Source organism: Crocodylus siamensis, chromosome 4, assembly GCF_052110815.1.
Source record: "Crocodylus siamensis isolate JL-2025a chromosome 4, ASM5211081v1, whole genome shotgun sequence".
NCBI classification, from domain to species: Eukaryota; Metazoa; Chordata; order Crocodylia; family Crocodylidae; genus Crocodylus; species Crocodylus siamensis.
The window spans coordinates 31,863,974-31,891,930 of NC_143398.1; the positions used below are offsets into that span (position 1 = coordinate 31,863,974).

The 27,957-nt window shown below is 40.9% G+C and overlaps 1 protein-coding gene and 1 pseudogene across 5 annotated transcripts in view; one reads left to right on the forward strand and one right to left on the reverse strand.

Moving 5' to 3' along the window:
- The window catches only part of TAFA5 (TAFA chemokine like family member 5), a 697,812-nt gene that overhangs the window by 83,719 nt on the left and 586,136 nt on the right, over positions 1-27,957 (forward strand). The gene's annotated exons all lie outside the window — the stretch shown is intronic.
- LOC149865614 (E3 SUMO-protein ligase ZBED1-like) lies at positions 233-27,736 on the reverse strand (annotated as a pseudogene).

A 27,957-nucleotide genomic window follows, 5' to 3' on the forward strand; every position in this document is an offset into this window, starting at 1 on the left:
GCAACTTTTTTACATTTAATCCTCATTTTGCCTTCCAAAAAATATCCAATTCAAACTTCAAGGACAAAACACTCCAACATTTTTTTTCACATAAAAACCTCATTAAAAATGTTTTGCCTTCCAAAAATGCAAAAAAAAATTAAACAAAAAAATTGGAAAAAGATCACATCTCAAGGTTTTATTGAGGCTAAACAAAGCAACAACAGTAAAAACAAAAAGTCCTATCACAACTCTAACGATGATTTTTATTGAGAAAAAATAACATGTTGACGTGCTCTGGTGCCAGTCAACTGATTTGCAGTAAGCTTAGCAGTAGAAAACACTTGTTCTGCAGGCAGAGAAGACCCTGGAATATACAGGTAACTCTTAGCCAATTTTTCAAGCCTTGGAAGATGCTGTGCATTGACTTTCCATCATCCTAGTGTAGTGCACTCTAATGAAGGGCAGGGCTCCCTAAAGTCATTCTCCAACTCATTTTCTAGTGCACTCTCATCAGTTTTTAGTTTTAGCATAATCTTCACTTAAAAGCATTGTGATAGCACTCTCTTTTTTTTTCCCCTCATTTTCCCACTTTTTTTTTTTTGCTGCTGGCTCGGTTGGTTCAGCTACAGGGCTTGGAGCTGCCTCACTTTTCAAGAAGGATGCAAGTTGCATTAACTTTGATTTAGCAGCAATCTGGATATGGGGCAAAAGAAACTGCAAGTGCTTATGGCACGGCTCCAACATGGATGCTATCTGTGCAAGTCTGCATATTATGGCAAGATCACTGGGTTTCATATGATGGTCCAGAGAACGGCAAACAGCAGACATGAAATCAGCGATCTTTTCCAGTTTTGACAGCAGTTTCGCTGTTTAGGCGAATGTTGAGAAGACTATTCCAGAATGGATAAATATTTGAAATGGATGCTGAATGTTCAGCAGACATGGCTGTTCTGGCACATTTTAAAGTAGAAATGACAGGTAAGATCCTCTATTAATTGCCATTGCTCATCATGCAGCTCAAGCGTTGGAACATCAGATACTTTCATAGATGAGTTATCTGGCAGCACTGCTGTTATAAGCCACCTTTGCTCACTGAGTCTCTCAAACATTTCCTATGCTGAATTCCAGTGAGTTTTACACTGCTGAATCAAGCAGTGATGCTTAACCTGAAGCTGAATTTGTTTCCATTCAAGTGCTTTAGCAGCTACAGGGCTGTGGTGGAAATTTGCAACTGGCTTATGGGCAGCCACAATAACATGAGGTACACTGCCAAAAAAGCCATCATTTATAACTAGCTGAAATGTGTGGGCAAAACAGTTTACAGACTACCACGCAACGTACTTCAGTGTGTTAGCGAGCACAATATTGCTCGCATTATCCTGCAGACATGTTAAGACATGGCCTTCCAGATCCCATCTCTCTACTGCAGCCTTTAATTTTTTAGCAATGTTTTCTGCTGTATGACGTTCTGGGATACTCTCTGTCTGATCAAAGCTCCAACTTTTCCAACTTAATGACATGCAAAATGTAGCTTTCAGTATTTAATGCTATCCAACAGTCAGTCATAACAATTACTTTATCAGCTTTTCTCAATTCTTCCTGGAGAGAGTTCACACAGTTTTCATACCACCTCTCTAGTCATGAGGTTATATTTTGTCTCACAGGCACGTGGTATTTCGGTTTCACAAAACTCATTAAATGCATGAAAACCTGTACCCTCAATGACACTTAGAAGCAGCATGTTGTCAGTTATCATAGTGCATGACAAATTGGTCATTGCTGCCAGAAACAAGCACCAATATTGTTATTTCTTTTTGATATTGTCTTTCACTTGAAACAGGGATACTTCAGCTTAAGACAATTTACCATTGCTCCGGTGCTGTGTACCTAAGCTCTGCATTGCACATCTTGCATTTAATGGTGTCTTCTTTATTTTTGTGAAATGATTCCACACATGGCTTCTTTTCAACTGCCCCATCTTTAACCTATAGATGCTAGTCCCCTCTCCCCTCCTCCTTCTAAGTCAACAGTGCCAGGGAGAGGCGGAGGTGGAGTGGCATGCTGCAACAGGCAGGCGGGGCATCCATGGTGCCTGCCTGGCCACCTTCCTGGGGCACTATGCTACTTCCTTTCCCTGCCAGACCGTACCTCAAGCTAAACATTAACTGTAATGCATTAATAATATAAATATAATTAAAGTTTAACCCAGGGGCCAGGCTCTTCACAGCAGGTGGTGGGGAGGCTGCAAGCCCTACTACGAACAGCCTGGGCTCGGTGGCAGGCAGCAGCTGCCCAGAGCCTGGGCTGGATGTGGCAGACAGTTGGACCCTGCCTAGCTCTTTGCTGTCAGTGGCTGCATGTGCCCCTGGGAGAGCACTGTGGGGAAGAGGCCAGGGCTGCGCTGCTATAACAAGGTTTGGGCCTGTTGGCCTGATTGGGGTAGAGGGGTGATGTTGCACTGCTCAGGCAAGGTTTTGTTGCACACACCACCTGCCCTGCCCTTCCATTCTTCTTTCTCCCACCCCCAGCTGGCTCCTGGGACCTGGGGCACAGGCAGCCCCTCACATATGCACCTCCCCCACATACCCACACCCACCTCCCAAATATACACCCATGTCATGCCCCTCCCCACATACACACTATATACAAGGGTAAGACTTTATTTTGAACTATTATTCAATCACCTCTATTTACACTGCTCAAAAACACATAATCCAGGACAAAATGTGTTTTGAAATAAAATTAAAATATGTTATAGTAGATCTTTGATTTTTTTAGTACATGATTTGTTTTTTATCTTTAATTTGTTGCAAACATATCTTCTGGAATATTTTGTGTATGCAGCCCTCAACAACTCACCAAAACTCAGTGGCCCTCCAGTCAGACTAACTGCCCAACCCTAGGTTAGATAATATCATTGATAGCTCTTGTGCCCCTCTGTTCATGAAATCTACTTCTAGGAAAGTTATTATAAGTTATATGTCAGACCTGGGTTTAGCAGATACTTGGTGAATAGTGAATCCAACAATGAGGGATTATTGTATTTTCTTCTACACCTTATTCAGTGTACAGTATTCTAAAATTGACTAGTTTTTAATTTCTCAAAGCATAATTGGCTCTGGTCAATATGCTATTGACTCATAGCTGTTTCGAACCATACTGAGTTGGATCTTCAGTTCTTCCTTATAGGTAGACCGGTTGTAAATAATTACTGGGGACTCAACAGCTTCCTGCTGAATGATTATAAATATGAAGATTTCTTTCTAGAGGAGTTCAGAAATTTTATGGAGCTTAAGCAACCTACTATTTCCTCTGCCTTGATATTATGGGAAACTACTAAGATCTCGTGGATGCATAAAATATACGCTTCTGAAAAACAAGAAAAAATGGAATACAAAAATAGAGACTATAACAAGAAAAATTAAATCTTTGACATGAGGATTATTTCACGAATCCTTTGCCCAGTAAACTATACATTCTTACTAATATCAGATATGAAGTGAACAAATTACTGACCCAGACAGCAATGTATTCCTTTATCTAAATTATACCAAGATTATTGGGAATTGTGGGAACATGCAGGAAGGTTACTAGAATATAGACCAAAGAGTAAATCTAGCCATCATAGAATATCAACTATAAAAGACTCTCTGGGGAATGTGCATATGACACAGAGACAAATCAGTCAATTTTATCTCAGTTTGTACACTGAGAATCTGAATGTTACTAGCAAAGAAATAAATATGTTTCTGGACTTTTTAACCATGCCACACATTTCAGGGATAGAGAAGGACATTTTAGAGACTCCTTTATCACTAGATGAAGTAACTTTGGCCTTAAGGGACATGAACAATAATAAATCTCTGGGCAGTGATGAATTTCCTGTGGAGTTTTGTAAAAAACTTAAAAGATATATTGTTACCTCAATCATTGACTATATATAATGTTAGTAAAAAACAAGGTACGCTACCAAGTACCTTATGTAAAGCTGTTATTTCTGTAATTCCTAAACCAGGAAAGGAATCTATAAATTGTTCTAACCATAGATCGATTTCTTTAATGAATGTACACACCAAAATCCTAGCCAAAACTTTATCAGAGATTGGAACAAGTCATTCTGAAGGTAATTCACAAAAATGAAGTAGGATTTATGAAAAAAAGTCATGCTTCAGATAACGTATGTCAGGTTATTGATATAGTAGAGGCAGTACAAAATTCCTATGGCTCTTAGCATTTGATAAACAGAAGTCTTTGATTGTTTCTTGGAGATATCTTTTTGTGCATTACTTTAGTAAAGAATTCATAAAGTAGATACAGATGCTACATAGAAATCCCAGTTCAAAACTGTAACCTAATATGTTATGTGATCCATTTCCCTGGCAAAGAGGGACTTAACAAAGTTGCTCATTATCATCCCTCTTATACTTGGTTTAGCATTTGAATCATTGGCTACATCTACATGGAATAAGGACAAGCTAAAAGGCATTAAGACAGGAGATTATGCACACAAGACTCTACTGCAGGCAGATGATGCACAAATATTTCTGTCACAGCCTAAGAGATCAGTTCCTGCCTTCTTATCATTAATCAACAATTTTAGTAATCTGTCTAGTTATAAAATTAATTGGATTAAATAAAAGTTACTTGGACTAAATAAGTATATCACAAAGGATATGCTTAGCAAATGACCGTTTCAGTGGCAATCAGAACACGTAACCTAGTCGAATATTAAACTATACAAGTATATTAATGGTAGTGTAGAGATGATGTTGTTTCCATGATGATCCAGGAGATATGCAAAAAGCAAGATTTCTTGTAGGTGATATCTTTTATTGGAACAACTATCTGGTTGATATAGATGTAGCTAAGCTTTCTGGTATTACAGTACCCTTTATCAAGAATGCTACCGAGGATCAAAAATGTTAATGTTGTTGTCTGTCAAAACTTTCAGAAGATTTTTGATGTTATATTACAGGATCTGTAAATGGAAAAATTGTAAAATATCCTTGTGGGGTTATGCTAATATTTTAAAACTGAATGTGTTATCTTGCCTAATGTCTCTGTTATATAATTTAACAGTTTTAATTTCCCAATCCTATTTAAAAAAAGAAAACAACTTAATGTTCAACATGTTTCTGTAGGGAGAGGATAAAAGGGCTCAACTTTCATGAAAAGATGCAACTACCAATTCAAATGGGTGACTTTCATCTTCCAAATATTTGACATAGTAAGTCAGTCTATATACTGGATAAATGTAGTAACTGTCCTGTGTGGTTGGAAATTGAATAGACACTTATGTTTCCCTTTTCATTATCAACTACCATAAATACTTTATCGCTGTCTTTCTAATTCTCTAATCTCCACAATTTATGCAGCCTAACAAACCTGGAAAATTTTGGCAAATTTACTGAAGTTTCATCCTTTGCTACATTGTGAGGTTTGTATTTGGGGCAGCCCTTCTGGAAGTATGGGCTCCCCAAACTGATGTGAAGAAAATATATGGTTAAGGGTATTGTGTATGTAAAACAGCTTCTACTAAGAAATCATATTGAACTTGCTTCTGACTTATGCGATGCATTTGACTTTCCAAAAGTAGCTGAATGGCTATAGCAGTTGTATTAAGTAGTAGAAAATCAGTTTGGACCTGAAGCTTTACGTGTCGCAAATAATCCAGGTATATTATTTTTTGCCTTCAAATTTGCTTCTATTCCCCATTCTGTGCCATCACTCTATAAATATATAATGTTACAAACCTGATACAAACTTTTTACATCTAAGTAGAATAAAAAGCTAGGTGTCCAAAAGAGAGAATCCCAGTAGAAAACAGCAATTCACAATATTTATATAATGACAATTCATTTTAGACTTCATTTTATACAAAAAAAGGTCATTTCTAATCTACACTGAGCTTCCTCTAAACTTAAAAAATAAATATACTACCAAGAGATGCATGTTGGAGATGTGATGCATTACAAGCAATACTTGGTCACATGCTTTGGTCACACCCTATTATCAGTTCTTTGGGAGAAGAAATAACTAGAATTAATATGGTTTTGAACACAGCACTGATACCTTTGACAAATGTGTGTGTTCTTGGGTTTACCCCTAAGGAATTTAACATGAATCTTTCCCAGATTACATTCTTAAAACAGAGTGGTCCTTATCAGTGACATGCAGGATTATATTAATGCATTGGAAAAGCAGGATATCTCCAAGGTCGAAATCTGGTATGATGAGATGACACAGCTGGCATCTATGTGGAGAGTCAAGATTAGCAGGTTTAACTGCTTTAAATTTTACTGTAGTTTGGGAGGCTTTCTTAGAATATTTTGGTAATTAAAATATTAATCTTTACACACTTCACTGTTTCTTTTATTCCTCCCTCTTTCCTCCTATTTTAAAATTTTATTTTTGCCTTTATTATTTATTGTTTGTGACAGATCTCTACATAGCTCATATATAGCTGAAACATATTTTTTTCATTTTTGTGTTGAATTTAAAAAATCAATGGAAAAAATGGCAATAGAGAAAATATACATTGCCATATAACTGTAAGGAATGCAACTTGCTGAACTTCATTTTAACTGTTAGTGTAGTTGCACTTCCAGCTGTATCTCAAAATCCTGAAGTTGAGTCCTGATAGGTATGAGAAAAAAATCATTAGCAGTTATTGTCTTTTGATGCTCAAACTCCCCAAAAATACGATTTGTGGAGATATTCAAGATTAGTAGTCATTGATTAGATTTGATTTTCTTCTGCCACCAATTCTCTTCATTAAAACAGAGTTAGTGCGTTGAAGTCAGTGGAGTTACATCAATATAAAATTAGTTTGAGGATCACTCTGTATTCTTGGGAGGAGGAAAAAGAGAGGAGGGATTAACCTATGGAAATCAGATTTACACATAATGTGCGAGTCAGTCTGTAGCTGCTGTTCAAATTAAGTGGTGCTGACAATTCTGTGATGAAAGGTTCTTATCACACACAGTTTGTACAGTCGTTTGTGCACCCACTGCACTTGACAGGACCACCTCTACTGTGACAGTCTTCCTTTCTATGAGCAACCTGCCACAATGACAGTGACTAACCTCAACATGATGCACCATAACTTTAAAAAAGTTTGGTGAATGGTATGTCAGTTAACCTTGCATGTGAAGCTCAAAGGACTGTCAGAGGCTTGTAGGGTTAGGATGCAAGAAGGTGATATGACTAGCTTCAGAACTGTTCACCGTTAACTCTGCGGGGCTAATAACCAAGTGCTGTTGACACTGGAGTTGACTCGGGGTCGTTAAGCAGAAGTTCACCGGGAAGTTCAAACTCTTGCCTCAGGGATCATAACAGATGCTATAGTCACTCTGCCCCTAATTCTAATTAAATATTCAGTGCAGTTATGTTTTTGCCAAAATCCGGCTTTTCCTGGTTTTTAATTTAATCACTTGCTCCTGCGTTTTATTTAATTTATACATTATAAAATTATACTAAAATACTTCCCATGTAACGAATTCAATATTTGAGGAAAGGCAGGTTCGTACTCTAGAACATTTCAATCAGCCATAGCATTTTTAGGTCTCCTATAACTTGTGCTCTGATAGCCACATGTTTGCTTGTAATTTAACTGGACTTTTTATCTGTGAGAGGAATTTATTTGTTACATGAATGATTTTTTTTGAGCCCCTCTCCTGTAATCAGGTTGATTTATTTTTTTTTAATCTGATGAGCATAATGTCACCATTCTTTTTTGTTGGTCAAAGGCCAAATATTTATTCAATAAAACAGTTCTCATCTATATAAGGTACTTTATTTCTGTAAATTTTTTGGACAGAGTACATAAGTGACTTAAAATGGAGGTCTCAGGGGTAATAAATATGTGAAGGCTAAGAAATAATCCTTCATATTACATACAGCTCAGATGTGGTCATAGGTATTTGAATATGTGTAGAAAGCTCTGCTATCTCATTCAAGAACAAATAATACCATATTTATTTGCTAGGGTATTTTATTCTAAAAGATTTGAAGCAACAGATTTGCTCAGGGCACTTCAGGGGGTGCTTCAAGATGGATGTACACAAGGTCTGACGATCAGTGTCCTGCTAAGTTATACACACAAAATAGCTCCTGAGAGCAAATGCGGTTTTTTGTTTCTTGCTGAAAAGCATATTCTTCCTGAAGTGGCATCCATCCATTTATTGTTGTTAGTTTTTTCCTTCCCTTAAATAAAAGAGAGGATAGGTGTTTAGGTTCCAAACTGACATTGAAGAATATAGTGCATAGGCATCTGATTATTTTATAAAACTGGAAACAAACAAGAGATAAAGCTATGTTCTATACTACCGTCATCCTTCAGTGCTCTGGTGGCTATGTTGCAGGAGGGCAGGTGAGCAAGAAACTCAGCCTTGGGCTCTGATGTTCAGGAATTCTGCTGTGGCAGGGTGAACAGCTGCTAAAGGGTTTGTAATGTGAATGGTCAGTGAGGTTTGAGCTGAAGTACAGGCCTGGAGACAGTACTAAGTAGGCAACTGTTGATCCTCTGGATCATGAAGTACATGTAAGAGGTCTAGTCAGAGGCCCTATGGATTTGTTTGTGAGGCTGTGTGAGGCTTCAGTCCCTGATTCAATTCGGTAGAGATTTGGCCTGATTTGGTGGCTGAATCAACAAATCTGAATCAAACCAGAGGACCTTTAATCTCTCTGAATCGAATCAGAACCCTCTGAATCGATTCAGAGAGATTTGGAAAGATTTGGTGATTCAGACAGAGACAGCTTTAAATGTTTTTTCTGCATGCCTCTAGGTAGCAGGTGGCTTGTGAATGCTGGAAAGCTGGGGTGGATGGAGCATCCCACAGAAGTGTGTGGGGGTCCCCAGCATGCTCGGCAGCAGACCCGGCAGTGGACCAGGTCCACTTCTGGGTTTTCTAGGAAGCGCTTCAGATTTGGTTTCAGCTGAATCAAATTAGGGACTTTGATCCGAATCAACAAATTGAATCGCTGTCCCTGTTTCAGGCCAAATCCGAATCGAATAGGGCCCACTTCGCACACCCCTATGGACAAGCCCAACTTGAGAGCAACACAGCTTGTTACTAGTTTCATAGATTCATGTGTTCTCTGAGTTGGAGTCCAAGTTTACAGCACGCTGTTTTTTTCTTTCTCACTTTGTTTTTCCATCCTCCGGATCAAAGCTACTTTATGTTGAGCTGAACCCAGTGCCAGATGTTCCTGCCAGATTGAACAGGATTCATTGTGCTCTTCCCAGCTTTCTATGTATATCATTTTTGCACACATTGTGGTGCTGTCATAGAGGGCAATCCTGCTGTCCAAAACCATCTTGAATCTCACTATACAAAATATTCATGGGAATATGGTCTTCTCTCATTCTCCTGACATGGCCAATCCATCACAACCTTTTCTTCTTGATAGTGGTTTCTAAAGGTGTCAGTCCTGTATGTTCCAGTACCTCTGTTTGGTAATACATCTTCCCACTTTATTTTCAGGATCTTATGCAGTTTCACATTAGTTTTCACTCTAAACCTTGCAACGTTGAACAAGCTTCCATGCAGTTTGGTTTGAAGATAAATGCCATCGTTGCTGTCCTGCCTTCATGAACACATGAAGAAGCAGGAATGGAACGTAGATATTAAAAAGCACATGGGGTAAGACACAACTCTGTGTCACCCCATTGTTGATGTCAAAGGTGTTTGATTCTTTGTTTTCATACACTAAAGTCGCCTTCATGCCTTGATGTAATGAGTGAATGATGTTCAACAGTTTGGGGCGACAACCTAGATTCTTCAGAACAGTAAAAAGGCCCTGTTTATTAACTGTATAAAATTTGCCAGATAGATGAAGGCTAGGTCCAGTGATATTCATTTTTATCTACACTTCTCTTGTAATTGCTTGACCAAAAATATCATATCAATGGTGGAGCATCCTGAGCAGAAACCACACTGATTTTCAGCATTGATTCTTTCACCTAGAGATTACAGCCTAGGGAGTGTGATGCAAACAACAGTTTTTCAGACCATGTTCAATAGTTATCACAGTCACTTCTATCCCTCTTGTTTTTGCATAATTACACAAACCAAGCATCTTTGAAATTTTGTGGTACTGCTTCCTCTTTCCAGAAGAGAAGTATAACTTCATGAAGCATTTGAACTAATTTGTCATTTGTAGATTGCTGCAAGCAAACAGTTGTTGCTGGATGTCTTGTTCCCAGGAAATGATTTTTTGGTTTTCTGCAAATATTCTAATATAGACTCATTGTCTAAATCCATCATAACTTCAGACTGTGGTAAACCTTTGAGGTCTTAATGTCTCACTGGAGTATATAATTCCATAGGGCGCGTCCACACATGCAAGTACATGTGCACGCAACAGCTCAAATAGAAGCAGTGCAAATTTGAGCCAGGACTTTTTGCCTCAGTGCATGTGCTCGGACATGCACTTTGTTGTGGAGGAAATTGTGCCACTTGGGGCAAAATAACCCTGCTTGGCTCCTCCTGGATCTGTAGCCAGGGGGAGCCAGAGCCCAGGGCCAGCACCTGTACTGTCCCCAGCAGTATAAAAAGGTGCCCTGTCCTGGCCCCAGAAGTACAAAAACCTGCCCTGGTCAGCAGCTCAGGGTTACTTGATCTCAGGAGCTTCTGGGACCCAGGTAATTGGTATCTAGAGATACTATCCCCTTGTGTCAGCTAGCCTGCTGAGGCAGCATCCCAAATTCACTTCTTAAAATACCCCAAAATTCACATTCTTCCACAATTAGAACAAAAGAGAGAGAAAAAGGGGGATTGATCAGATTGGCAATGTTTTATTGTTATATTTACAATATTAAAGACATTTAGAAGCCCATCAGTGTCTCTAACATCTAATAAAATCAATTTTAAATATCTACATGTTTTAATGTTTGCTTTGGGTTTCCTTATCATATGGTGGTATGTGATGGGGGGATGTGGGGTTTGCAGGAGGGGGTGGGAAGCGGGGTGGGAGGATGTGGGTGGGTGTGGAGGGATGTGGGGGAATGTGGGGACTGCTTAGGAGGAGTGGATCCCCTGCATGAACACCACATGTCCCCAGTGGCTGGCAGGGCATGGTGGTAGTGGGAGTGTAGTGGCAGTGGTAAGTGAGGAGATCCCATAGACACTGCCGCACTGTCAGCAGTGGGGGGAGGGGTGGTGAGTGGCGAGCACCCACAGACACCACTGGCAGTGACAGCGGTGGCCAGCAGCAATTACTGACTGCCCACAGGCACCATTGGTGGCAGGGGGTAGCAAGCAGCAACTGCCTACAGGCTTGACCAACAGTTTCAGCGGTACCTTTTTTGAGGGGGTGCACCGCCATGCTCAGGGAGTGCACGTGCACCCCGTATGCATTGCCAATGGTCCCCTGCCCCACACAGAGCAGAGTCCAGCCCCCTTCCCCTGCAGCACATGGACTACCCTGCCTGCAGGGTCCCAGGCCCTGCCAGAGGCAACAGCTCCCCACCCCACCCCACCCCCTGCTTGTCTCCAGCCCCCTGCTCATTCCCTTGCTTTTCTCCAGCCTCTGGAGGCTGGAGATGAGAAAGAGAACAATCAGGAGGCTGGAGAGAATAGGAGAATGAACAGGAGGCTCATTTCCCCCCACCCTCAGCTCTCCATTCATTCCCTTGCTCCACATTCATTCCCCCCATCCACCATTCATTCCCTCTGTTCCCCATTTATTCCCTGCGCTGCATTTATTTCCCCCCACCCTCTGTTCATTCTCCCAGCTCCCCACTTGCTCCATCAACCCTCCCACACTCACTGGCAGTAGCAGAGAATGAGCAGGAGGCTGGAGAGAGCATGGGAAGTTTCCAGCTTATCTCCAGGGGCTTGTCTCCAGCTTCTTGCTCATCTCAAGCCCCCTGCTCCTTCCCCTGCTTGTCTCCAGCCTCAGGAGGCTGGGGAATGGAGACAGCCCTAGAGGCATTCCCCTGCTCTCCCCTCCTCTCCCAAGGCTGGAGATAAGCAGGGGAAGAAGCAGGGAGCTGGAGACAGCCCTGGAGACATTCCCGGTCTGCCTTCAGCCCCCTGCTTCTTCCCCTGCTCTCTCAAGGCTGGAGACAAACAGGGGAAGGAGCAGGGGGATGGAGATGAGCGAGAGGCTGGAGACAAGCCCCTGGAGATAAGCTGGAGACTTCACCTGCTCTCTCCAGCTTCCTGCTCATTCTCTGGTACTTCCAGTGAGTGGTGGGGGGGCTGCTATTCAGTGCTCTCCCGAGGCTGGAGATGGCAGGGGCAGGAGCAGGGGGCTGGAGACAGCTATGGAGAAATTCCCTTGCTGCCTCCATTCCTGCATGTGCCTCTTGCCCCACCTCAAAGGGGTTTGAGATGAGGCAAGAGGCACATGCGCGCTCGTCTGGATGTGCCCATAGCGTTCAATCCAATGCTGAAGTTGTTTTTGTTTATCAATAAAAACATTTCCATTTAAGTCTTTCAGGAGAGCTGTTTTCTTCTTGACTGAATCAATTGCTCATTTGATGCCTTTGTACGTTCCATGACTATCACCTGCGTCAGCTGCTTTCTGAATATCATCACAGAGTTTAACCAAAATTTTTGGGCACACCTCTTAACCTCCTCTTGCATTTCTCTTTGAGCCTTTCTCAAATTTTCTAGGGTTATAATGTTGTGAGATTCCTTATAGTTGGTTTGCGCTGTCGTCTTGTTCTCAACCAGTTGTAGAAAGGTTTCAGAGAGTTCTTCAAACCAGTCTGTAGTTTCCTTGCATTTTTTGCCAAACTGTGTTATAGCAGCATTGTTGTACGTATTAGTTGTTAAGTTTTGCCAAGCCTCAGTGAAGTAAACTTGCTTTCACAACATCTTCATTGACTAGTTGGCATTCTTCTGTGTCTTCAGTTTGACTCATGTTTATTTGAGGGCAATCGGTAGTTTTGCTATGGTGGATCTTTTTGACGTTGATTCTGACTTTGCAGCAGACCAAGGCATGATCTGTGGCACAGTCAGCACTTTGGTAAGACCTCGTATGCAAGATTTTTTTCACATGCTTACATGCTCAGGGGCAACCAACATGGGTTCATCACAGGCAGGTCTTGTCAGACCAACCTGGTGGCCTTTTACGATCAGGTCACCAAATCATTAGACGCAGGGGTTGCTGTGGATGTAGTCTTTCTGGACTTCCGGAAGGCTTTCGACACTGTCTCTCACCCTGTCCTCATCAAAAAGCTGGGAGACTGTGGTGTCGATGCCCACACAGTCAAATGGGTCGCCAACTGGCTGGAGGGCTGCACCCAGAGGGTGGTAGTGGATGGGTTCTTCTCGACCTGGAAGGACGTGGGCAGTGGGGTTCCGCAGGGCTCGGTCCTCGGGCCCGCACTGTTCAACATCTTCATCAGTGACTTGGATGAGGGGGTAAAAAGCACCCTGTTCAAGTTTGCTGATGACACTAAGATGTGGGGGGATGTGGGTGCACTTGAAGGGTGCAATAGGCTACAAGCTGACCTTGACAGGTTGCAACGGTGGGCGGATGAGAATAGGATGGGGTTTAACACTGATAAGTGCAAGGTGTTGCACATGGGGAGGAAGAACCGGCACCACACTTACAGGTTGGGGAACTCCCCTCTTGCCAGCACGGAGACGGAAAAGGATCTTGGAGTCGTCATTGACTCCACGATGAACATGGGCCAGCAGTGTGGGGAGGCAGTCAAGAAGGCCAACCGTACCCTGTCATGCATCCACAGATGCATCTCGAGCAGGTCCAGGGAGGTGATCCTCCCCCTCTATGCGGCACTGGTCAGGCCGCAGCTGGAGTACTGCATCCAGTTCTGGGCGCCACACTTCAAGAGGGATGTGGACGATATGGAAAGAGTCCAGAGGAGGGCCACTCGTATGATCAGGGGTCAGCAGGGCAGGCCTTATGAGGATAGGCTACGGGACCTGAACCTGTTTAGCCTCCACAAAAGAAGGTTAAGGGGGGACCTTGTGGCCTGCTACAAACTGGTCAGGGGGGATCAGCAGGCATTGGGGGAGTCCCTGTTCCCCCGTGCGCTGCCAGGAGTGACCAGGAATAACGGTCACAAGCTGGCGGAGGGTAGGTTTAGATTAGATATTAGGAGGCGCTACTTCACAGTCAGGGCGGCTAGGGCTTGGAACCGGCTTCCAGGGGAAGTGGTGCAGGCTCCTAGCCTGGGGATTTTTAAAAGGAAGTTAGATGAGCACCTTGCCGGGGTCATCTGACCCCGGTGCTCTTTCCTGCCAAGGCAGGGGGTCGGACTAGATGATCTACCTAGGTCCCTTCCGACTCTAGCTACTATGAAACTATGAAACCTGGTCAGTACCAGGTCTAATTGGTGCCCGTTCCCGGATCATGGATGTTTCCACAGTGTGTGTCTTATGATTTTCCAAGCGAAGTAGGTGTTTGTAACACGTAAAAGTTGACTTGAACAAAGTCCTAACACTCACTGGCCATTTTCATTCATATTACCAGTGCCATGTTTTCCCAGAATACCAGGCTAGTTCTTAAAACTATATCCAACTCTTGCATTGAAGTTGCCAAGTGTTATAATGAGCTCTTTTCTGTGAGTTTTCTCAATCTCTGCTTCAAGCTGTGTGTAGAAAATGTTCTTGTTGTTATCACTAGCTTGGAGGGTAGGCTCATAGATACCAAATAGTGTAATGAAGCTGTTCTGTGTATGCACTCTGAGCATCATAAATTGAATAGATACAGCTGTGGGGCTTTCACAGAAAGAAAGCAGGCTGCTTTTAATAGCAAAGCCTGTTCCCTGCTCTCTCCTTTCTTCTGCTGGTTTCCCATGCCAAAATATGGTGTAATCATTCTCTTGGATAGAACTTGCATCTGAGAGCCGAGTTTCTGATAATGCAGCAATGTTTAATCAATTCTTAGTTTAGTAGTGCCATTTATGAATTGGAATTGAACCCAGGGGTCAAAGCTTGATCATTACAGCATGCAAGTCACTTTATCGTTTTGGCTAGTATAGCTCACACCACCACCTTCAGTGCATACACCTAGGCAAGAAGTGTATGGAGGAGTGGAGGCTGCCCTAGACCTACCACCCCTCCTTTAGATCATTGAGACAGAGTCTGAAGACCAGACAGAATCCTGTGCCTCAGGGGCTGTAGCTTCTACTAGAGAGCAACAGATTAAAGCTGTTGCTGACTGCCTAATGCCTCAGCTAGGGCATGTGTCTGTCAGGGTGATATCCCTTAGCCTTTTTTCCAACCAAGGCAGTGGGGGCTAGGTTTTTCAGGCACCCTAAATTAGTCTTACTCTGGAGGTTGCAATATTGGAGTATTTTATAGGAACTACCCCACAATGAATAGCTCCACCACATTGCCACAAGCCCTCCAGTCAAATGCAGTTTACAGTCATATCCAGGACTACATTTCTAAGTAACAGTGTAGTTACCCTCTAACCTTGATGGATAAAATCCATAAAGTTTACAGACAACAGGAAAAATTAACCATATTCTACTGAAAGCCTGGAAAAGATGGAGATTAAAAGATGATTAACTTGACTCTTCTTTCTCAGCTGAGGAAAGCTATGAGTAACATTTTCAAAATCAGTGGAGTTATAGTAGAAAGGAAGGGGAAAAATTACCCAGAATCTCTTGACTAGATACTCTGGAGACCTAAAGCTATTTTGGGATAGCTTACAGGAATGTATCCTTTGTTCTGGAATAAAAGCAACTGCATCCCAAATAATTATGGTCAGTTTGACCATTTACACTAGGGCTATTGTTACCAGATTTGCCCACTACTTTGGGGTGTGCTCATTTATTAGGGCTAGGGTCTTGGTAATTCTATTAATGTGCTGCTTCTGTTACTGGTGTTTCTATACGGAGCTGTATTTCTCCCTTCTGCAAGCCCTCACCCCCAATGGAGCTATCTTGCAGGACTCAGTTCAGTGGGGCTGGGTTCCTCCAGTCCCCAAATCAGTCATGCACACAAACACACACAGATTAACGTGACACACCTGGCCTGGCCGGGTTGATCAGCATGGATAAGCTGACACCCCCCTCATATGCCAAGAATCAGTTCATCAGAGCAACAATAACTACAATCAGACACAACCACACAGTTAAACAGAATAACTCTGAATCTGGCTGGGTGTCCAGATGACACCTTCATGGGCCAGCATTCAGTTCATTAGGGCACATCTGAGCCAAACTGGGTCAATCAGCCTGTACAAGCTGATCCCCTTATGTGTTTCAAACTCAGCACGTCCCAATCTTTTAGCCTCTTGATGAGCAGACCCCACAGTATTTTGGGCTACACAGGGATCTTTAGCTTAGGTAAAAGGAGCATTACTGCAGAGCAAGTGGGGAAAGAGAAATAAAGAAGGAAAAATATACCCAATTACCATCAGTTGACTATAAAACTTATTTATTGCTAAGTAGATGAAATATATAATGACAATAGTAGTAATAGACATGCAAAGGAAAAACAAACCCAAACAGTTACAGTATACCCTCGTTTCACTAAGTATTTGGGGAAACTTAGCTCAAGCTTAACTAATACAGTTCAAGTTCAGAAATCTATGCTTAGAGAGAGAGAAGAGAAAAGAGAGAGAGAGCTGGGATCTCACCAGTCCAAAGCACTCGGGCTGCAAAGCTGACAGGTCAAAGTTCTCAGCACGATCCTTGAAGGGAGACGATCTGCCTCCTTCAGCCTCTCCAGAAGAAAGCGGGTGGTGTCAGCACACACACTGCTGCTTCTTTTACAGATTTTTATACCCCCAGTTCAGCTTCTTTCAAACATTCGCAATAGTGTAAATCAAATTGTCCTCTCTATTGACAAGGGGTTATCTGGGTGGAACATCTCAGGAACTTACTGATACTCAGGAAACACCTACTTGGGAGCCAGCTTGACATTCTTATGGATAGCAGATATACTTGATGCGATATCTCTTGATGTCTTCAGAAACAATAGATTGCAGCATCAGGGTTTTGGATTTTTACTTGCTGTGAATAAGCCTCAGCTTAGCATGACTTTTCCAGATCTTACTATAGTATTTTAACAGACTTCAGGGACTTATTGGAGTGTTCATAACCTGTTGTGGAGAGGACTTCCACCAGTCGTCTCGGGAAAAGTATGACAACACTTGTGGACAGGGCTCCAACGGGCTGGACGCTGTGATGAACCCTGTACCATTGTTCAAATGTTGCCCATACCCACTCTGACTTGGTCTATTGCCTCAGCATTCCCTAACCCGGCAACCGAGTTTTAGCCAATTAAGTTTACATAGGCCTCCCATAGTGGGACCGGGGAATGTACGGCCCAAGATGCTTAATAAACTTACTCTTGCTTAGAGGTGTGTGTGTGTGTGGAGGAGGTGGGGTAGGAAAAGTCCTTTGTAAATCCAGATTAGAACTGGTCTGATAAATGCTGAGCTGGGTATGAGGGTTGATCAGCATTGGGAACACAGCTTCCACATCATGCAGTTTTTCCCTGCTTCGCTGATCCCAGAATTCACTGCAGTCTCTGCTTCAGGCTTTCTGTTCTCCATCTCTCATGTAAAGGAATGGTCATCTGTTGCCATCTCGGATGCAAATGAGACCTAGGGCAGTTGTTTCACTTTTGTCACCCTTATCTGGAGGGTTTTAGGTGTGTCTCTCACTGCATCTTAATCAGTTTCTGTTTAGGTGGGGGGGGGAGGAGCAATTCAGTCTGTGTCCTGTGTCAGGGTTCCCCAAGAACATGGAGCTGACAGGTAACACTGTTCAACTGGCTACAAGTGGCTAATATGTGGCCCCCAGACCCTGGAAGCTGCTTCTCCTACTACCACATAATGGAGCAGGGTTTGAGGAATCCATGTGTCGATAGAGCAGCTTGAAGGGTACAGCTCATTCTGGGGTAGGTTGCTACATAAAGCTGGCAGGCGGTAAGGGCAGACTGCTGACAGCCTGCAAGGCAGGGGTAGGGAGCGGGGGCATGTGCTGCTAGTGCTAGTGACATGGGGGTGGGAAAGGGGTGGGAAATGCTGAAAGCATCCCTGGAAGGGATGCTGCCACAGCATATGGCCTGCAGAGTGTCTAGCCCACGGGCCTCACTGCCAGTCTGTGTCTGGCCGCTGGCTGTGCCAAAGCTCCACAGCCCTGATTTAGACTAAGGCTGAGATCTTGAGATGAGCTAAGTAGTAGATAACTGAATAGCTGAAGAGATCAGTAATGATTATATACAGTTTTTGATCTCTAAACCAGAAATTTGACTACAACTCAGTTCCATGGTGACTCGAAGTTTTATGCTCAATATAAAATGAGTTGATGGTTTCAGTCCAATTTATGGGTCCATATATCACACGTTTATTACCATCACTTGTTATTCCACTTTGAAAAATTTACTCTCCCAGTTCATCTTCTTTCACATGGCAAATTCAGTGGCTACTATTTTGATTGTGTTGTAACGTTTAACATTTTATGATGAGAGAGAGAATTGAATGTGATTGAATGCAAATGACAGTAAAAATGTTCTATTATAGATTATTTTATCTTAATATTTTTATTTGCCGTTATAATTTATCTGTATTTTACTATAACCCCCGCCCCCTACCCCAAACCCTTTTTGGAGAGGTTGGCAAATAAATCTAATATATAAAGAGAGAACATTTTTTGAGTCAATTGTTTCAACAAAGTGATAAAAATAAAATGAAACTTTGCCTTCATTACCTAAAAGGTGTACTTTTGCTGCAGGATAACTGTTAACTATATTTCCATTAGGATTTGTTATCATGAAGTGTAAATAAGCCAGATCAACTGTGTAGTAAAAAAACAAAACAAAACACAAAAAACTCCCAAACTCACCTTTTTGCAGTGAAGATAGTCTGAAAGCAGAAAAGTAAAACAAAATGGCAAAAGAAAGCTAAAATAGCATAACATTATGTTTGTGACCTGCAGTCCTGGGACTGCAATTCTCAGCCAGGGTACTGCAGCACCCCGGGGAACCTTGAGACCTTATCAAGAGTTACATGGGGTGCCAAAGACTGCTAGCACTGTTCAGTGTGCAACCATGACAAGATGAACCCTGAGTTTTCACACAGGAATATACAATATATCCACAATTATAAACTTTCTGACCTGTTTTCATCTATTCTGAGTTCTTTTCAACAGAATTGTCCTATTATGTTTCTGTTGTCAAAAACAAGGTTAAAACGAAGAGCTGACACTTTTTGAGGGGTGCCTCAAGTCTAAAAACTTGAGAACCACTCCTGTGGAAGTGGAAGAGGCCCCGATGCGAGTCCCCAGAATCATCTGTCACAGTTATGGCCTCACAGCAATGCTTAAAATCTTAGCTGTACTTAATGACGGGACCATGCCTCTTTTACCCACAGGTCTGTCCCTTGTACACCTGGCATCTGTGTGTGCATCTCCCTCTGATTCACAAAATTGTGTGCATACCTGAATTTGTTTAATAACTTTAAATGGGAAAGAAGAAGCCTTGAAGAGAGAATCTCAGATTAGATGGATTTGAGCCCATTGCCGTTTAATAGCAACATCCCACTTTAATCTCTTCATAGCTGTCAGTGACACAGAATTTCAGATCCAAAGAATATGATACTTCTATATGATAAGCCCAAATCTTGGCTGCACTATGACAAGTATCATGAAGAATATGACAGTGACACATATCTATTTTATTTTTGATTACTGAGAGACTATTGATACCTGTGCCCCTAATTGCAAAAATGATATCCTACCTTTCCTCCTCACTTTCCTCTATGAATCTACTTTATTTAAAAGAAAAATATGTATTGGAGAAAGGATTGAGCCAATAGGTTACACATTCCTTGGAGCAGCTGAATGTTTTATCAGTGATGATGAATATAGTCATTACAACACAACAGCATAGCTTTTGTCTACATCACTTACTTGACAGTTTTAAGTTTTGCATGCGCAAACCAGTTTGGAGTAGAGAGGAAATGAACCTCCGTGAGATGGTAATTTATCTGAAACAAGGTTGATTAAAGCCCAAGAGAGATGGTGAGGGAAGGTTCAGACACATAGGCTCACCTACTAACTGATTTGGGATTGAATATTGGGTTGCTGACAGGAAGTCCAGACCTTTGGGTCTGCTTATAAAAGGATGCAAGTTATTTCTTGGTTTTCTGTAACCTAGACTGGCTTTACTGAGGTTAATTTGGGGTAATATTTAACATGGTATGTTAAGAAATTGTTTATTTTGTCCTGCATTGTTTTCTATGTCTTTACTTGGTTTGGATGGGATGTTATTGTGATTCTAGCTAAAAAGAAGAAGGAAAAAAAATTGAGGGTTGTTTTATCAAAGGGTCCTAAGAGTTCTGAGATTGTGAATACCCTAGTATTTTCTAAGTGTAAGGCTAGTTTAAACCTCTGTCAGAAAAAAAAAAAATGCAAAAGGTAAAAGGCACCTCCTTTAACTCCTAAAACATCTAGTAATGGACAAGTCAAATAGCTAGGAAGCTGTCATAAATGTTGATCATTTGGTCTTTTGAAGATGGAGATTTTTAGATATATGTTGTTAAACAGGTTGTAAAAGGCAAATGTAATCTAAGAAGATCTCAGCTGTTTCCAGCAGAGATAGGAGAGTATAAGTGCTGTTGTACAAAGTGCTTGTGAGACTTCATCTGGAATCCTGAGTGTAATTCTTGCTACACATGTTCAAGAAATGTGAGCTGAAACTAAAAGGGATATGGAAGCAGGATACTAGAATGGTCAGGAATATGGATAGCCTGTCTTACAAAAGGAGAGTCAAAGACCCAGAACTGGTCAGTAATATGAAACCTAAATGAAAACATGATTGCTGTCTGTAACCATATCAAGGAAGATGGGTACATACAGATCTTCGGGGAGGTTAGGGTGAGTTTAGATTATATTATAAATAGCCATGCAATCCAACTTAATTCACCCATGTGCAGACCTTACACTAAGATCCCTAGTTAGGTGTATCTAAGTACAAACTCTACAGAAGTTTAGGACAGTTTGATTAGTCTAAAAATGGCCAAGCTGATTTAAGCTAACTGTATTTCCAAAGCAGTCTAACTTAGATCAGGTCAGGTGAGACCAATATAATTGAATTTCTGTACAGTTCCCAGCCAGCCCCAGTGCTGGGAAAGCCCAGCTACTGGCTCCAGCCCCAGGGCCACAATTTCCCAACTCCCCTGCTCCCACACACTGGACTGTTTTTAGCCCCCCAACTCCTTGCCCCTCCCCCAGATGGACAACCCCCCCACCCATGGACCAGCCAGCGCCCCCCAAGCCTGCCAAACCCTCTAGCCCACTAGCCACTCCCAGTGGCAGTTTTACCAGTGCTTGCTGATGCCAAGAGCCAAGAAAGTAAGTTAGGGTGGGGAGAGGGGCAGGTGCGAAGTGGGGGTGGTTGGGAGAAGGTGGTTTGCTCTTCTGGGGGGTGTCAGAGGGCTAGTAATAGCCCCTGGTCCCAGGGAGGTAGAGCCCCCAAATTTCTTCGACAGATCCTGCTTGCCCCCCATCCCTCCTGTGGACACTGATTGTCCCCACCAATATCCCCCCACAGAACTGGTTTGCCTTCCCAACCCGTTCCTGCTAGTCACCCCATCCTGATTTATCTTAGGTTGGGTAAACATTTTTAACTCAATCCAGCATCCCTGTAACCTCCCTGAATGTCTGTATGTATAAACAGTGGGTAGGGGAAAGAGCTGTTCAAATTAAAGGACAGTTTTGGTACAAGACCAGAAGATTATTTGTTGGTCATGAGTAAATTTAGGATGGATTTCAAAAAAAAAATGTAAGGGATTATTTGACCCAGTTGTCTTTTGGAACTGGACTCAGTGACCGCAAAGTTCCCTTCCAGTACTATGGGGCTAGACATGAAGGAAAAAAAAAAACTGAATCAAATGAAAATTTTTTGGCCATGTTTTTAGACCTCCAATTGCAAATATTCCAGTGGCATTACATTATGGATGAAATGAAAATACTGCTCTCGGAGAATACAAAGAAAACCTTACTGCCTAGCTAAAATGATATCCATAGTAATCTCAATTTCCCTATGGATTAGTGTAATGTAAGAAATATATAAGATAACTCTTGAAGCTGAATTGGTAGGAGCATGGGTTTCTTTTTCCCTTAGGCATTTATCAGTTAATTTGTGTGATCCAGAAATTCCCTTGACTGATGCCACATAATTGGCAATTGACTTTCATCAGGAGGACAGTATCAGTGCCTGCTGGTCAGGGTCTGTTCTCCACTACTGTCTACCCTGAAAACGCATGTTTTTCCTGGCAGTGCTTTGATGACAGTGTGATAGCAATGTTTTCTATGCTAGGTTTGCAAACTGTGCTACAATTTGTGTACTGACTGTGTAATGAGAATCATGGAACACCATAGACAAATTTGGTGTGAATACCTTTTGTTTTTTAGTTGCTGGCAGATAATTGTGTCTAAAGCATAGTTCCATTTAGCTCTCATGTATATTCTGTCATTGACAGCTGATATGAAGAAGCTATAGGGACACATCTGTATGTAAATATGCTTTTGAAAAGGCAGTTTTCATTTTTTTATGGTGGGCTTTACAGAGTTTTCATAAAATTTAATGTGCAGGTGACTTGCTGTAGCATATTGGAAGTCAAGACACCTTATTCAACTTTTGTGCATTAGAGATTACATAATCTCACAAAATTAAGGTAGCTGCAATTTTTAAATGATATTTTGTATCAAATGATATTTTGATGTATTGTTTTGCAGAGTAATGGCATGTTGGCATGCAAGGTGTTTATCAGGAAGTCCTTGAAAAGGAACTGAGACACTGAAAAGACCTTGCAGTATCTGCAATACTATTACTGATTTAAGGTTCTTACACTTTCACATCATAGTCCAGCATTGTCTTTAAAATGGATAGCCTATACACTGTGACAACAGTTATTTTTTATTTTATAAGTGTTAGATTTCTCTTTAATTCCATCAGTGTGCTTGGTGCTATACAGTGCTTAAATACAGTAAACCCCTGTCTTAAAAAGTTGGCATTCTAACACACAAGGATATGTAAACCTGGTTGCATGGGAAAATGAGCAATGATGGAGAGATTATTTTTAAAAGATATTTCAGACTATTGTTTTCAATTTAACAGATTTGAAAAAGGAAAAATTTTCCTAGACATGAACTATAAAAGAAGTACCAGCTTTATATAGTTATAAAATAATGGACACTGTGGATAATATTAACATAATAAATCTTTAAAGATACAAAATGTTGGCAGTGTTCATAGCCCAGATGCATTAATTCAAAGAGTTTGCCATAGAAGTGTTCAATCTTGCAAATACTATCTATTTGACATTAAGTTTAATACTACTAGTATTTAATGGTAAGATTTTTGGGAAGAAGCAATTTACTCAGTAATAGATGTTTGCAAAGACTGTTCAGATATAGATGCTAAGATGTAATATACATGGCATCCTAAAAAGAATAATTCAGCTTTTGTTTTTTTTAAAACTATATTAGCTTTTGTAAACATGGAAGACATTAATCTTTAAGAGGGTTTTGAGGGATATAGAAAGCTGGTTCAGGTATGAAATATGTTACTTGTAATCATTAATACTATTGTACATATGCAATTAAAACGTTACATAAATTGCCTATTTTTAGTTCAAGTATTACTAAAATACCAGATCACCAGAACGTTTTTAGTACTGAACAAGTTGTAGGCCCAGTTTACAGGTGCTTTTTATACCATTTGTCTTTCAGCTAGGACTATGATTTTTTTCTACCAAAGTGGTTAAATTACTACAGTCCTTACTGTGGAAGCAGTTAGACTGATATAAAGTTACATTCTATCCCTGAAGCTTATATCTCATCTTTTATGAAAATAAGCTACAGTATTACAAGATTCTTTGCAACTGTTTAGGCAGCAGAGAGGTTGCACAGCGTGATTGAAGCACTACTGTTTTTGTGTGTAGGCAAGCCCTTATAGATATCTATCACAAATGGCATGATATATATCCCATAAATAAAAGGAAAGAGTTTCCATATCAATGAAATATTTAAAAAATATTTTCTTGTCTTTTACATGAGACAAAAAGTATGTTTTTGAATCGCCTCCAATGAAACTTAATATTATTTTGCACTTCCAGTTTTTTTCTAACTTTGATAGAGTATGTTTGATGAGGCATCTTTTCTACATCTTTTATTTGAAATCCCATCCTATTAACATAAATGTAAAATTCACCCACACCTTTTGCCACTAGTTTTAGGATCTTCTCAAAGTTGCATTCCTTCATCCCAGCTATTTTTTCCCTGTCACTGTTGCCTGCAGAAACGGACTCTTGACACGTCTTTGAAGATGTTTTAGACCTTATTCAGCTTAGTCAGATGCAGAGGCAACACACTAACTCAGATTTTTCAGGCAAACAAACAAAAAAAAAATCCCAAAAGTTTCTCTGGACTCATGTACTGGACCAGTCAAATGCTGACATAGCATCCTCCTCTACATAATGGATTCTTAAAATCTGCCCCTGGAGAATGAGGCTGCAGACCTGGGTTGGGATTCAGGAGACCTGATGCTCTTTTGAGTTTAGACCTTGATAACCTTGGGCAAGTCTCTGTGCCTCTGTAAAATGGGAATGATGATACAGCCTTGCGCTTTCAAGTCCTTTGAGCTCTAATTATGAAAAGTGCTATAGAAGAGCTAGGTGCTATTATTATAGCTGTTCATCTGAATAAATATCATTTTATTTTTTCATAGCATTATTTTGGCTAAACCATTCTGCTGGTTCTTTATTTTTTTTTGAATGATCTTGAAGTCCTGAAAGAATACTGGGCACCTCAGTTGTCCTCATTTTCTTTTAAGGTTACTAATTCTTCTACTTTGGCATTGCCACTTCATGTTCATTTTCAGTCACCCAAAAGAGTGAAATGAATTGGCATTGTGCTGAAACATATGAGGAGCTGTCCTGGGAAGGGACTGTTACCTTAGGCTGCTTGCAGACATTAACAAAACAAAAGAAAACAAAAAAAAACCCCAAACCTGCTTTACTGGAAGCAGCAGCACGTTAAATCGACCCAGCTCTGCAGTGTCTGTATAGATCGGGTGCTTCAGCAGGGCTTTTTGACACTTTTATCTAAAGCTGATTCAACCAGCTATTAGATTAAAGCACCAAAAAACCCTTCATTAAAGCTCCTGATCTATACAGACATTGGGTGAGCTGGGTCTAACTAACACACCACCTCTTCTGGGCATGCACTGGCTTGCCACAGGAGCATGCAGTTTAAAGTAAAGAACCGTTTTGCTTTTTTTTTTTTTAACTTCTGCAAGCAGCTATAGTTGCTACAATAAAATTGAGACTAGTTCTGGATTTAAAAATAGTGGTGTTTCCACAAATCCCTTACTTTTTCAGTGTCATTACTCTGTAGGTGTGATTCAGAGCCCATTGAAGTCAATGGGAATCTTTGAATCTGAATCTCTGTGCTTTCCAGAATGGTATTGCTGAACTGCCAGACAGGAGTCATAGGAAATTGCCCTTATGTGGTCCAGTTTGGAACTGCATCTCCCATTCCAGCTTTACTTTACACAGAACAGTCAACTTAATATTGTTTAAATATACTCCTAGGATTTGTTTTTCTATACTCTTCACAGGCCAACAGCTCTGCCAAAATATGACTGCAGTTAGTCCACACCCTGTGTAAATTCATCAACAGCTCTTGTGTTGACTTCAGTTAATTTGTTGCAATATGATTCTGATTAGGAAAAAATAGCATGTGGTTTTGGTTTCTCTAGAACTCATATTCTCTCAGTATTAGATATCAATTGATGCTATGCAATGCCATATTTTATTTTCACAAAATGAATAATTGGAGCTAGGCTAGGGCCACGTAGTTTCCCAGGCCATTAAATATTTCTAGTCCTTTAAATATCCTTTAATTTTTATGTGCAACATCTTCTGTAAAGGATGTTTCTATAATAAAAAAAGATACTGGAGGTCTTTCTATGGTTCTTCATGCTTATCCATTAGTTTTAAAACATTTTGCAGGAAAATAACCCTATTTCTTGACACAGCTTTGCATAATATATAAATATATAGTGCCTCTAGTTGTACTTTTGGCCATTAATACAGGATGATAGGTTCCAAAACGCTCATATATTTCCTGTCCCTCCTGAGGCTTCTCATGAAGACTCGTCCTAAGATATCAGTTCAAAGCACTAACAGACATGGAAAACAATGTACTTTACCAGAAGAAGCAGTGCATTAGTTTGACCCAGCTCCACGATGTCTATAGATTGGGAGCTTTAGTGGGGCTTTTGGTGCTTTTATCTAGTAGCTGATTCAGTCAGCTATTAGAAAAGCACCATAAAAGCCCTGTAGAAGCACCTAAGCTATACAGACATTAGGCAAGATGGGTCCAACTACTATGATGTCTCTTCTGGTCATGCGCTGGGTTTGGTGTGGGGGCACACAGAGTTTAAAGTAAAGCATTGTTTTTTTTCCTCCTTTATGTCTGAAAGCAGCCAGTGGGCCCACCAGGTGCCCTCTCATTGCGTTAGCCTATTTATTTGCAGTTACTACAGAACAAACATTATCACAAAGCTAAGCGATATCATAGTGATTCAGATCTTTGAACAGTAAATTAAACATTTAATTTGTTACAAGAAAATAAAACAGCTTTGTTCTTACCTCTTTCATAAGGATATATCTGTATTTTTGTTGCCATAGAATTTAACAAGAGAAAATTCCCCTTTTGTTGTTCTGATTAATTCACTGAACTAGAAAGCTTTAGTTTATGAAATAGCCCCTATATCTACTTTTTTTCCTTTTATCTTGCTTTGTGGTACTTTGTATTTCAGCTTCTGCATCCAAGAATGATCGTGTACCCTCATATTAGTGGCAGAGTACATCAGAATTCATGTATTCAGTATTCATATTTTCAAATGAACTCGTGACCAGCGTGATTCCATGAAGTGAAGAAGAATTCATACTAAGCCAGTAGAAAAGACAAGAGGTTTAAAGTTTGGTTGAAAGTGCAAGTAGAGTTCTTTTAAAGCTAGTTTCTGAGTCTGGTCTTTTGTTGGTATGTTGCACTCAATCTTGGGATAGCTCACCAGATTCAAAGATAGGGGTAATAATTCATCTTCTAAAAACAGCAGAACGTATGCTGGATTAAGGTGCATTTTTACATATCAAGATGGTCTTTATAGTGGTGTTTCTGTACACAGACAGAAGGGGAAGAAGAAAAGGAAAATGTCGGTGTCAAAAGTATAAAGCATGGTGGAAACTGAAGACTTTGCTGAAGAGTTAGTAAAAATTTGTTTTCTCTTTAAGTTTATCTTTTAACAAAATTTACACCCATGTTCTGGTCCAGTAGGCTGCTTTTCTTAGTTTCTTTGAAGGGTACACCTTTTAAGTGTAAAGGATTTATTACACACAGAGGCGCTGTTTAAACGTTACCAATATATGGTCTAAGGCGAGAAGCCTGAGCTATTTTTCTTAAATGTATAACGTATTTGAATGGGAATAGTTCATATGTGACTAATTTTAAAAGGATATTAAGAGTTAGCTTCCACTTTATTTTGTCAACTTAACCGCAACCCAGGTCTTAAAACCTGCATGTAGCACTTGGACTCTCCATTGCTGTATACTTTGGGTTGTCATTACAACCAAACAAATGGACTGAAGAGTTCTACCAAATCATGATGGTAGTGCCTTTATACTTATTTTGCCCTGGTAAAAATGATAACTCACGATGTAATGTAGTAGGCAATCAGCTCATTGACTTGATGGAAGTTACTCTGCAGGACTGCGAAGTGGCTTACCTCTTGGCAGCCTCAGGCATGCCTGCATCTCAAAGTAGGTATCGCAGGATTGGCAGAAAATATAGTACCTGCCATTCACTTCTAAAGGTCTTCAGTAGCCTTCTGGGTTCTACTCCAGCTAATATTCCTGCTGAAAGTAGACTGACTTGGGATATGGGGAGAAGTTGGCCCATACCAGCAGCGAGGCACAATGTGCTCCTGGTTAGAGGGATGAATGCTCAGGTAGCTCTGAGCTCCTCTA